Consider the following 12,001-nt stretch of genomic DNA (forward strand, 5'->3'; position numbering starts at 1 on the left):
AAATAGAAAATTGAAAACAACTTAATAAGTATATATGGATTAATATATTTGGCTTTTATTATTATATTATTTTTGTCCTATTAAAATTTATGTTAAAAAAAATTTTAATATTATTAAATTTAACATAAAATAATATTATCTTATTATAAGCATCAAAACTAAAAATAAATTGATAATATATTTTTAAAATTGTTGAGTTTGAAAAACTAATCTAAGTGGTGAATAAATATTATTATGCATTCACGAATTGTTTGTTTAATAAGTTTGGTTTAATGTGCCGAAAAATAATTAATACAAGACACATGGAACAAATAAACAAGCCCACATGGACTAAAAAAATGAAATAAAAATGTATTAACCCAACACAAGCCCACTTGGTGACTACATTCAGAATTCATCACACTTCAACCCAAGTCACCAACTCCCACACTCTAAGAAACTTGAATCCCCCTCCCCTCGCTCAAGTTCAATTTACTTTAATCTTACTTAACTTCCACCGAAAGCCAAAATCTTTCTTTTTCTCCTCTCTCTCTCGGTCACGTCATTCAAAGAAGAAGAAAGAAGAAAATGGAAAATGCAGAGGCTATCGTGTGTTGAAGAACAAAAAGTTTGTTTTCAAATCCAAGCAAGAAGAAAGAGTTACAACCAAGAAGCTAGTCACACTTCGGTCAAAGCTCATCAAAAAATATCTTTCCTCATTTGTGCTACACCAAGGAACTAAGAAGAAATCCACAAAGTCACAAGCACAAATCAAGCAACCATGGAGAAAACAAAGTCAAATTTGGATAGCAAAAGATCCATAGTCCAAATCAAAACTTGGAGCCAAAGCAAAGCTCAATGGTCAAGATTGAAGAAGCTTAAAGAAAAAAATAACAGAGAATGCATAAGTTGCATACAGCAGATTCGGATTTCTTTCTCATCACTGACAAGCTGCTACAAGCTCAGAGGAAGGAGAAGAAGACAAGATGGACCTTGAACTAGCTTCAACCTTAGAAGCTTCACTCTTCTATAATAAGGGTGAACGGCCAAGTGTTGAAGGCAAGATAGTAAGAACTAAGCATAGAATTCGGTTCTATTGTTGAGTTCTTCTCCTTCATAGTTCTCATTTAGTAATTTCTTTTTCTCAGTTTTTGTCTGTCTGAGTCTCATTGAAAAAGGCAAACATGGTGAGGTTTGTAAGAAAAAGCCAATGAAAGGTAAAAGACAGTGAGTTAAACATGGAGAAAAAGCCTTAAGATGTCTCAGTTTTTTTTATACATCTTTCTGTTTTGTTCATGATCATGTGGAGATTCTCTTGCAAATTGGGTTAGCAATGTACCTAGTCAAAAAGATAGTGAAATTTCATCATAATTGTGATAGAGACTGGATGTAGGCCACATTACACTAAGTAGCTGAATCAAAATACTTTTGGGTGTCACTCTCTCTTCTCTGCTCTTTTACTATTTCTATAATTCAGAAGACAAAAAGGAAAGTATCTCCTAACTCAAGAATACCAAGATTCAATTCCCCTTCTCTTAGCCACTAATAACCATCAATTGATATCAGAGCTTGGTTAAGATCCTGATGTCAAACAGCAATGGTTTTAACGTGGTGGCCTATACTCTGATAGAAGGACAATCCAACAATCGACTTCCATTCTTCAATAGAAAGAACTACATCTATTGGAAGGAAAGGATGAAGATCTTTGTTCAATAAGTGAATTACAACATATGGAAGATCATCATGAACGGACCTCAGATCCCAACCAAAACAGGAGCAAATGGTGTAGTTCTTCCCAAGATAGAAGACGAATTGAATGATGAAGACAAGAAGAAGATAGAGCTTAATTCTAAAGCTATCAATATGCTCAACTGTGCTATCAGTTTCGAAGAATACCGTAAGGTATCTAGATGTAAGACAACAAAGGAGATCTGGGACAAGCTCCAAGTCACACACGAAGGCGTTGTTCAAGTAAAACAGACCCGAATAGACATGCTGTGCTGAGAGTATGAAATGTTCTTTATGAAAGAAGGAGAATCTATTGACAAAATATTTGAAAGATTCACTGTCATTATCAACAGTTTATATGATAGAGAATGACCCACCCTGAACTTGTGCTAGTAACGAAAGTTCTGAGAAGTCTCATAAAAGTGGGAAACAAAAGCTATTGTCATAGCTGAGAGTAGTGGTATTAGTCAAATGACTTATGATAAATTGAGAGGAAAATTACTTGCTTTTGAAATTACTTACTTGAAAAATGACATAAAAATGAAAAGAATTGCTCTAAAATCATTCACTGAGTCTTAGAATGATGAATCTAGTGATAATTTATCTGATGATGAGTTTGTTCTTTTTGCTAAGAAATTCAAAAAAATGATGAAGTTTAAAGAAAGAAGCAAGGGAGGCAGTTCAAGGAGACCAAAGAAGCACTTAAGCAAAATAATCTACTACAAATGCAAAGAAGATGGACACTACAAGTTTGACTGCCCAAAGCTAAAGAAAGAAGAAAAGACCAAGAAAGAAAAGAAGAAGGGGCTCATGGCCTCTTGGAAAGATCTAGAGAATGATTCGGACGAGGATGACGAATCAGAGATTAAATCTTAAACTTGTCTCATGGATGACCTAACTGATGAGGTAATTTTCATTGAACCTTCTACTGAAGATCTTCATCTTATGATCGATCATCTCACTGAGAAACAAAGATGCTTCTTAAATAAAAATCATGAACTAAAATCTCAAAATGACATCTTAAAGGTAGAAACCGCTTTTCTCAAAGATAAATTAAGGGAAGTCGAAACCGTTGTTGATCTTATTGAAGAAAACAAGTGGCTTAAGGTCGAACTTAAAGGCTGTGAGAAATAACATTCTATGATTGCATACTTGAACTTTTTTGAAGAAAATAACCAGTTTCACAGAGAGGTCAAAAGCCTAAAAGAAGATCTGGCCAAATTTGCTCAAAGCTCTAAAAATCTAAATAAACTTTAGGCTAGTAAAAAATATCTCTATGAAAAGGATGGTTTAAGTTTTCATAAAAAATCTAAAACTATTTTTGAAAAATATCCTTTTGCAAATATGGCTTCCACTTCGGATGATATAAAATTTCAAAACTCAACTAATCTATAAAAAAAAAAGCAACCAAAAAGGTTTTGTCGTTTATGTAATCAAGATAGGAATTTTCCTATTCAATGTTTTATTAGTGAGAAAATGATTGGAAATAGAGTGTATAAAATAGTTGGCAACTACAATGGTCTTGACCAAAAAAGATGGTTTAATATTGAAGGATCCTAAAAGATTTGGATACCTAAGGTCACTTGAAAATTTTTGTAGGTTTGCCTAGCATCCAAAAGAAAAGACAACATGTGGTACTTGGACAGCGGATGCTCTAGGCATTTGACCAGAAAGTCTACATTCTTCATCAAGCTAGACGAGTATGATGGAAGTTTTGTAACTTTCGGTGATAACGGTAAAGAAAAGATAGTGGCCATGGGTAAAGTGGATAATAATTTCTCATCCTTCATAAATGATGTGTTTTTTTTTGTTGACGGATTGAAACACAACTTACTAAGCATTAGCCAGTTATGGATCTTGGATACTTGGTCATATTTAGAAAATTGGATTGCTTAGTTATTTGTGAAAAATCCGGTGAACTATTATTTGAGGCAAAAAGATGTAATGATGTGTATGGACTCACTCTAGAGAAATTAAAAGATCAAAATGTGACATGTTTTACTTCAATGGAATCTGAAAAATGACTTTGACATAAAAAATTAGGACATACTAGCATGTACCAAATTTCTAAGTTTATAAAAAAATTTTGGTTAGAGACATCCCCAACATAAAGTTTGACAAAGACATCACTTGTGATGCTTGTCAATTAGGCAAACAAACAAAATCTTCTTTTAAGCCCAAGGTTGGAATCTCTACTAAAACGCCATTAGAATTGTTATACATTGATCTTTTTTGTTCTACTAGAACTCAAAGTTTAGGAGAAAAATATTATGGCTTGATAATGGTTGATGACTACTCAAGATTCAGATGGGTTCTCTTCTTAGCTCACAAAAATGATGTGTTCTATGCCTTTTCTTCTCTTTGTAAAAAGATTCAAAATGAAAAGGATTTGAAAATTGCCCATATAAAAAGTGGTCATGGAAAGAAATTTGAAAATCGAGATTTTGAAAATTTTTGTGATGAATTTGGGATTTCTCACAATTTTTCATGTCCTAAAACACCTAAAAAAATGGGATTGTTAAAAGAAGAAATAGAAGTTGGTGCACGAAATTGTGATCTCAATGGCTGATAAACCACTATTTTATGGTTTATCTTATGCTTAATTGAGTGGATTTTATCAATTCTTTACCCATTTATTCATACTATTTGCATGGTTTTACATTCTCCTTCCTAATTATGTGCTTTGATTGAAAACATGCTTCTTTGGCTTTTATTTTCTTTTATTTAATCCTCTCTTATTACAATTAGATGCCTTGATATGTGTGTTACGTGATTTTAGGGATTACAGGGCAAGAATGGCTTAGAGGATGGAAAGCAAGCATGCGAAAGTAGAAGGAATACAAGAAGTTGAAGAAACTGCAAAGCTGTCAGCCTGACCTTCTCGCACTAAAACGACCATAACTTGAGCTACAGAGGTCCAAATGATGCGATTCTACTTGCGTTGGAAAGCTAACGTCCGGGGATTCGATTTGATATATAATTTATCATAGTGGCCATACAGATAGGCGATGCAAACGTGTCATCCACGCGGATGCGTCGCATCTGCAAAAATCAGCGTGGCAGATTTCGCAAACAACGAATCCTGGGCTATTTCCGGCCCAGATTCAAGCCCAGAAAACACAAATTAAAGGCTCTCATAATTCACTTTTTATAATTTTAGATGTAGTTTTTAGAGAGAGAGGCTCTCTCCTCTCTCTTAGGATTTAGGTAGGATTTTTAGAAATTAGGATTTATTTCAACTCTTTATCAGGTTCAATAATTTATGTTTTTCTTCTACTTTTATTTACTCTGATACTTTTATTTATGTTGGATTTATGTTGCCCAATTGGCTTATAAATATTTTCCATGTTAGATTTTACTGCTTTGAATGAATTTGAGATATTCCAGATATTTATGATTTTAATTTAGATATTTTCCCTTTTGGCTTTGGTTGATTAATTGGTGACTCATGAGTTATCAAACTCATTGTTGATTGAAAATTGGATTTCTTCATTTCATTAATTCAAGATCCTATAACTCTAGCCTTTCCCAAGGAAAGATTAGGACTTGAGGATTCGAAATTTATTCATCCGCTTAACTTACCTTCATAGTTAGAGTTAATAAGGTGGGGGGAAAAATCCAATTCTCATCACAATTGATAAGGATAACTAGGATAGGACTTCCAGTTCTCATACTTTGCCATGAGTTTATTTTACAGTTATTTATTTATTTTTATTGCTTTGAAAATATACCTGTGCCCATTGCCCAAATTCTCAAAACCCCCAATTTACAAAACTCATAACCAATAATAAGAACATACCTCCCTGCAATTCCTTGAGAAGACAACCCGAGGTTTAAATACTCGGTTATCAATTTTAAAGGGGTTTGTTACTTGTGACAACCAAAACGTTTGTATGAAAGGACTTTTGAAGGTTTAGAAACTATACTTGCAACGAGGATTTATCCGCAAATTTCTAGACCACGCAAAAGTTCTCTCATCAATGGCGCCAACAACTTGGTACGCACAATTGTAATCTCAACTCTTTTTCACAACTTCGCACAACTAACCAGCAAGTGCACTGGGTCGTCCAAGTAATAAACCTTACGTGATTAAGGGTCGATCCCACGGAGATTGTCGGCTTGAAGCAAGCTATGGTCATCTTGTAAATCTCAGTCAGGCGGATTCAAATGGTTATAGAGTTTTGATAATAAAAAAGATGAATAAACATAAAATAAAGATAGAGATACTTATGTAATTCATTGGTGAGAATTTCAGATAAGCGTATGGAGATGCGTTGTTCCTTCTGAATTTCTGCTTTCCTATTGCCTTCATCCAATCCTTCATACTCCTTTCTATGGCAAGTTGTATGTTGGGTGTCACTGTTGTCAATGGCTACATTCCATCCTCTCAGTGAAAATGGTCATCTACGGTTTCTGTATGGCTAATCAACTGTCGGATTTCTCGTCTCGAATGAAAAATACCATGCATAGATATCGTATGGCTAATCTGCTGTTGGTTCTCGATCGTGTAGGAATAGGATTTACTATCCTTTTGCATCTGTCACTACGCCCTACAGTCGCGAGTTTGAAGCTCGTCACAGTCATCCCTTCCCAGATCCTACTCGGAATACCACAGACAAGGTTTAAACTTTTCGGATCTCAGGAATGCTACCAATGGATTCTAGCCTATACCACGAAGATTCTTATCTCGGATTCAGATGCCCCATTGTCAAAGGGGAGTCAATGTGAATCGTTGATTGGAAACCCAAGAGATATACATTCAAGCTTGTTTTCATGTAGAACGGAAGTGGTTGTCAATCACGCGTTCATAAGTGAGAATGGTGATGAGTGTCACATAATCATCACATTCATCATGTTCTTGTGTGTGAATGAATATCTTAGAATAAGAATAAGCATGAATTGAATAGAAGAACAATAGTACTTTGCATTAATACTCGAATAACAGAAGAGCTCCACACCTTAATCTATGGTGTGTAGAAACTCCACCGTTGAAAATACATAAGTGATAATGGTGTTCATTGGCTTCGGCCCCAGAGAGGGAACCAGAATAACCAAGACCTGATCCTTAGATCAAAGATGATCCAAAAGATGTGAGTACAATAGTAAAAAGATCTAATTATACTAAACTAGTTACTAGGTTACAACAATAAGTAAATGATGCAAAAATTCACTTCCGGGCCCACTTGGTGTGTGCTTGGGCTGAGCATTGAAGCTTTCATGTGTAGAGGCCTTCTTTGGAGTTAAACGCCAGTTTGTAACTTGTTTCTGGCATTTGACTCTAGCTTGCAACTTGTTTCTGGCGTTTAACGCTAGAATAGGGCAGAAAGCTGGCGTTGAACACCAGTTTGTGTCGTCTAAACTCAGGCAAAGTATAAACTATTATATATTGCTGGAAAGCCCTGGATGTCTACTTTCCAAAGCAATTAAGAGCGCACCATTTGGGTTTCTGTAGCTCCAAAAATTCCATTTCGAGTGCAGGGAGGTCAGGATCCAACAGCATCAGCAGTCCTTTTTCAGCCTCTGAATCAGATTTTTGCTCAGGTCCCTCAATTTCAGCCAGAAAATACCTGAAATCACAGAAAAACACACAAATTCATAGTAAAGTCCAGAAATGTGAATTTTGCTTAAAAACTAATAAAAATATACTAAAAAGTAGCTAGATCCTACTAAAATCTACCTAAAAATAATGCCAAAAAGCGTATAAATTATCTTCTCATCACAACACCAAACTTAAATTGTTGCTTGTCCCCAAGCAACTGAAAATCAAATAGGATAAAAAGAAGAGAATATACAATGAATCTCACAATATTAATGAAACTTAGTCCCAATTAGATGAGCGGGGCTAGTAGCTTTTTGCTTCTAAATAGTTTTGGCATCTCACTTTATCCTTTGAAGAGTGAACCTTTTCAGATTGTGACTCAGCTTTGCTAGAGTCCCCAGTTAGAGGTGTCCAGAGTTCTTAAGCACATTCTTTTTGCTTTGGATCACGACTTTAACTACTCAGTCTCAAGCTTTTCACTTGGACCTTCATGCCACAAGCACATGGTTAGGGACAGCTTGATTTAGCCGCTTAGGCCTGGATTTTATTTCCTTGGGCCCTCCTATCCATTAATGCTCAAAGCCTTAGATCCTTTTTTGCCCTTGCCTTTTGGTTTATAAGGCTATTGGCTTTTTCTGCTTGATTTTTCTTTTTCTTTCTTTTTTTTCGCCTATTTTCTCTTTTTTTTCTTTTTTTCGCAAGCTTTGTATTTTTCACTGCTTTTTCTTACTTCAAGAATCAATTTTATGATTTTTCAGATTATCAATAACATTTCTCCTTTTTCATTATTCTTTCAAGAGCCAACAATTTTAACATTCATAAACTTCACTATAAAAAAATGCACTGTTCAAGCATTCATTCAGAAAACAAAAAGTATTGCCACCACATTAAAATAATTAAACTAATTTCAAGATAGAATTCAAAATTCATGTACTTCTTGTCTTTTGCAATTAGAGACATTTTTCATTTAAGAAAGGTGAAGGATTTATGGGACATTCATAACTTCAAGGCATAGACACTAGACACTAATGATCATGTAATGAAGACACAAACATAGACAAAACATAAAGCATAAGGAACGAAAAACAGAAAAATAAGAACAAGAAAATTAAAGAACGGGTCTAACTTAGTGATGGCGGTTAGTTCTTCTTCTTGAAGATCCTATGGAGTGCTTGAACTCCTCAATGTCTCTTCTTTGCCTTTGTTGCTCTTCCCTCATGGATCTTTGGTCCTCTCTTATTTCATGGAGGATAATGGAGTGCTCTTGGTGCTCCACCCTTAGTTGCTCCATATTGGAACTCAAATCCCCTAAAGAGGTGTTGAGTTATTCCCAATAGTTATGTAGAGGAAAATACATCCCTTGAGGCATCTCAGGAATTTCTTGATGAGGAATTTCCTCATGCTCTTGTTGAGGTCCATGAGTGGGCTCTCTTGTTTGCTCCATCCTCTTACTAGTGATGGGCTTTTGAGATGAATCTCTCCATCTTCCATGACTCGAAGGTGGAAGCCACTGCCTTCCTTTTCCTCTTTCGAGAGATTTCTCCGGCCTTAGGTGCCATTAATGGTTATGGAAAACACAAAGCAACACTTTTTCCCATACTAAACTTAAAAGGTTTGCTTGTCCTTGAGCAAAAGAAGAAAGAAAGGAGGAGAAGAAGAAGAAATAGAGGAGATGGAGGTTGGTAAGGAGGGTTATTTATAGGGAAGGGAGAAAGGGTAGCCGTGTGGAGAATGGGTGGGTTTCGGAGGGAAATGGTTTGAATTGGAATGGTGAAGTAGGTTGGTGTTGGAGAATAGTGTTATGGAAAGGTGTGAAGAAGAGGGAGAGTGAGGTGGGATAGGTGGGGATCCTGTGGGATCCACAGATCCTGAGGTGTCAAGGAATTCTCATCCCTGCACCTTCTTGGCATTTAAACGCCCACTGTGTGCCAAATCTGGCGTTAAACGCTAATTTTGCTTCCTTTCCTGGCGATAAACGCCAGGCTGGTGCCCCTTTCTGGCATTTATCGCCAGCCAGACACCAGACAGCCCTTTTTTGTGTTAAACGCTAGTCTGGCTGCCAATTCTGGCATTTAACGCCCAGAATGCTGCTAGACTGGGCGTTAAACGCCTATTCTGCTATCCTTACTCGCTTTTAAACGCCAGTTTGCCTGCTAGTTCTGCCGTTTAACGCCCAGAATGGTGTCAGGCTGGGCGTTAAACGCCCATTTTGGTATCCTTACTGGTGTTTAAATGCCAGTAAGCTAGTCCTCCATTTTAAGCTGTTTTTTATTTTGCTTTAATTTTTGCAGTTGTTTCTGTGACTCCACATGATCATCATCCTAAAGAAAATATAAAATAATAATGGAAAACAAAATGAAAGAGTAATTAATATAGATAAATAAAATTGGGTTGCCTCCCAATAAGCGCTTCTTTAATGTCAATAGCTTGACAAGAAGCTCTTACATAGCTTCACAGATGCTCAGAGCATGATTGTGGCCTCCCGACACCAAACTTAAAGTTTGGATGTGGGGGCTTTGCTTGACTCTACATGGAGAGAATTGGATGAAGCTTTTTATGCTTCTTCTCCATGTTTACAGAGAAAAATCCTTGAGCCTTAAACACAAGGTAGTCCTCATTCACTTGAAGGATTAACTCTCCTCTGTCTACATCAATCATAGCTTTTGCTGTGGCTAGAAAGGGTCTTCCAAGGATGATGGATTCATCCTCATTCTTCCCAGTGTCTAGGATTATGAAGTCAACAGGGATGTAAAAGCCTTCAACCTTTACCAAGACGTCCTCTACAAGTCCATAAGCCTATTTCTTTGATTTGTCTGCCATCTCTAGTGAGATTCTTGCAGTTTGTACCTCAAAGATCCTTAGTTTCTCCATTACAAAGAGTGGCATGAGGTTTACACTTGACCCTAGGTCACACAGAGCCTTCTCAAAGGTCATAGTGCCTATGTTGCAAGGTATTAAAACCTTCCGGGATCCTCTTTCTTCTGAGGTAACTTCAGTTGAACCAATGCATTTAGTTCACTGATGAGCAATGGAGGTTCATCCTCCCAAGTCTCATTACCAAATAATTTGGCATTCAGCTTCATGATTGTTCCTAGATACTGAGCAACTTGCTCTTCAGTAATAACTTCATCTTCTTCAGAGGAAGAATACTCATCAGAGCTCATGAATGGTAATAGAAAGTTCAGTGAAATCTCTATGGTCTCTAGATGAGCCTCAGACTCCTTTGGTTCCTCAATAGGGAACTCCTTGTTAGCCAGTGGACGTCCCATGAAATCTTCCTCACTGGGAATCACTGCCTTTCCCTCCTCTACAGGTTCGGCCATGTTGGACGTGTAAATGGCCTTGCACTCTCTTTTTGGATTCTTTTCTGTATTACTTGGGAGAGTACTAGGAGGAGTTTTAGTAACTCTTTTACTCAGCTGACCAACTTGTGCCTCCAAATTTCTGATGGAGGACCGTGCCTCAGTCATGAAACTGAGAGTGGCCTTAGATAGATCAGAGACTATGTTTGCTAAGCCAGAGAGGCTCTGCTCAGAATTCTCTGTCTGTTGCTGAGAAGATGATGGAAAAGGTTTGCTATTGCCAAACCTATTTCTCCCACCATTATTGTTATTGAAGCCTTGTTGAGGCTTCTGTTGATCTTTCCATGAGAAATTTGGATGATTCCTCCATGAAGGATTATAGGTGTTTCCATATGATTCTCCCATGTAATTCACCTCTTCCATTGTAAGATTCTCAGGGTCATAAGCTTCTCCTTCAGAGGAGGCTTCTTTAGCACTGCCGGATGCAGCTTGCAATCCAGTCAGATTCTGAGAAATCATATTGACTTGTTGAGTCAATATTTTGTTCTGAGCCAATATTGCATTCAGAGTATCAATCTCAAGAACTCCTTTCTTCTGAGTCACCCCAATATTCACGGGATTCCTTTCAGAAGTGTACATGAACTGGTTATTTGCAACCATATCAATGAGTTTCTGGGCTTCTATAGGTGTTTTCAGATGAAGGGACCCACCAGCAGAATGATCAAATGACATTTTTGACATTTCAGACAGACCATCAAAGAATATACATATGATGCTCCATTCTGGAAACATGTCAGAATGACACCTTTTGGTTAATTACTTGTATCTTTCCCAAACTTCATAGAGGGATTCACCTTCCTTCTGTTTGAAGGTTTGGACGTCCACTTTGAGCTTGCTCATCTTTTGAGGTGGAAAGAATTTGGTCAAGAAAGCATTGACCAGCTTGTCCCAAGAGTTCAAGCTTTCTCTAGGTTGTGAGTCCAACTATGTCCTAGCTTTGTCTCTTACAGCAAATGGGAAAAGCATAAGTTTGTAGACCTCGGGATCAACCCCATTGGTCTTAACAGTATCATAGATCTGCAAAAATTCAGATAAGAACTGATGAAGATCTTCTGATGAAAGTCCATGAAACTTACAGTTTTGCTGCATTAGAAAAACTAATTGAGGCTTAAGCACAAAGTTGTTTGCTCCAATGGCAGGAATTGAGATGCTTCTTCCATAGAAGTTGGAAGTTGGTGCAGCATAGTCGCCAAGCATCTTCCTTGCATCTCTGGCATTGTTGTTATTTTCTGCTGCCATGTCTTCTTCTTTTTCGAAAATTTCTGTCAGGTCCTCTCTAGAGAGTTGTGCTTTAGCTTCTCTTAGCTTCCTCTTCAGAGTCCTTTCAGGCTCAGGATCGGCTTCAACAAGAATATCTTTATCCTTGTTCCTACTCATGTGAAAAAAAGAGAAC

General features: G+C 36.9%; 1 non-coding gene across 1 annotated transcript; it reads left to right on the plus strand.

The window, feature by feature from the left end:
- The first annotated feature begins 11,338 nt into the window (after window positions 1-11,338).
- Window positions 11,339-11,442, plus strand: LOC127746456 (small nucleolar RNA R71). The gene has a single exon (XR_008008075.1). It is a non-coding gene; the product is annotated as a small nucleolar RNA R71 (small nucleolar RNA).
- The last annotated feature ends 559 nt before the right edge of the window (window positions 11,443-12,001 follow it).

Source organism: Arachis duranensis, chromosome 3 (genome assembly GCF_000817695.3).
Source record: "Arachis duranensis cultivar V14167 chromosome 3, aradu.V14167.gnm2.J7QH, whole genome shotgun sequence".
Lineage (NCBI taxonomy): Eukaryota > Viridiplantae > Streptophyta > Magnoliopsida > Fabales > Fabaceae > Arachis > Arachis duranensis.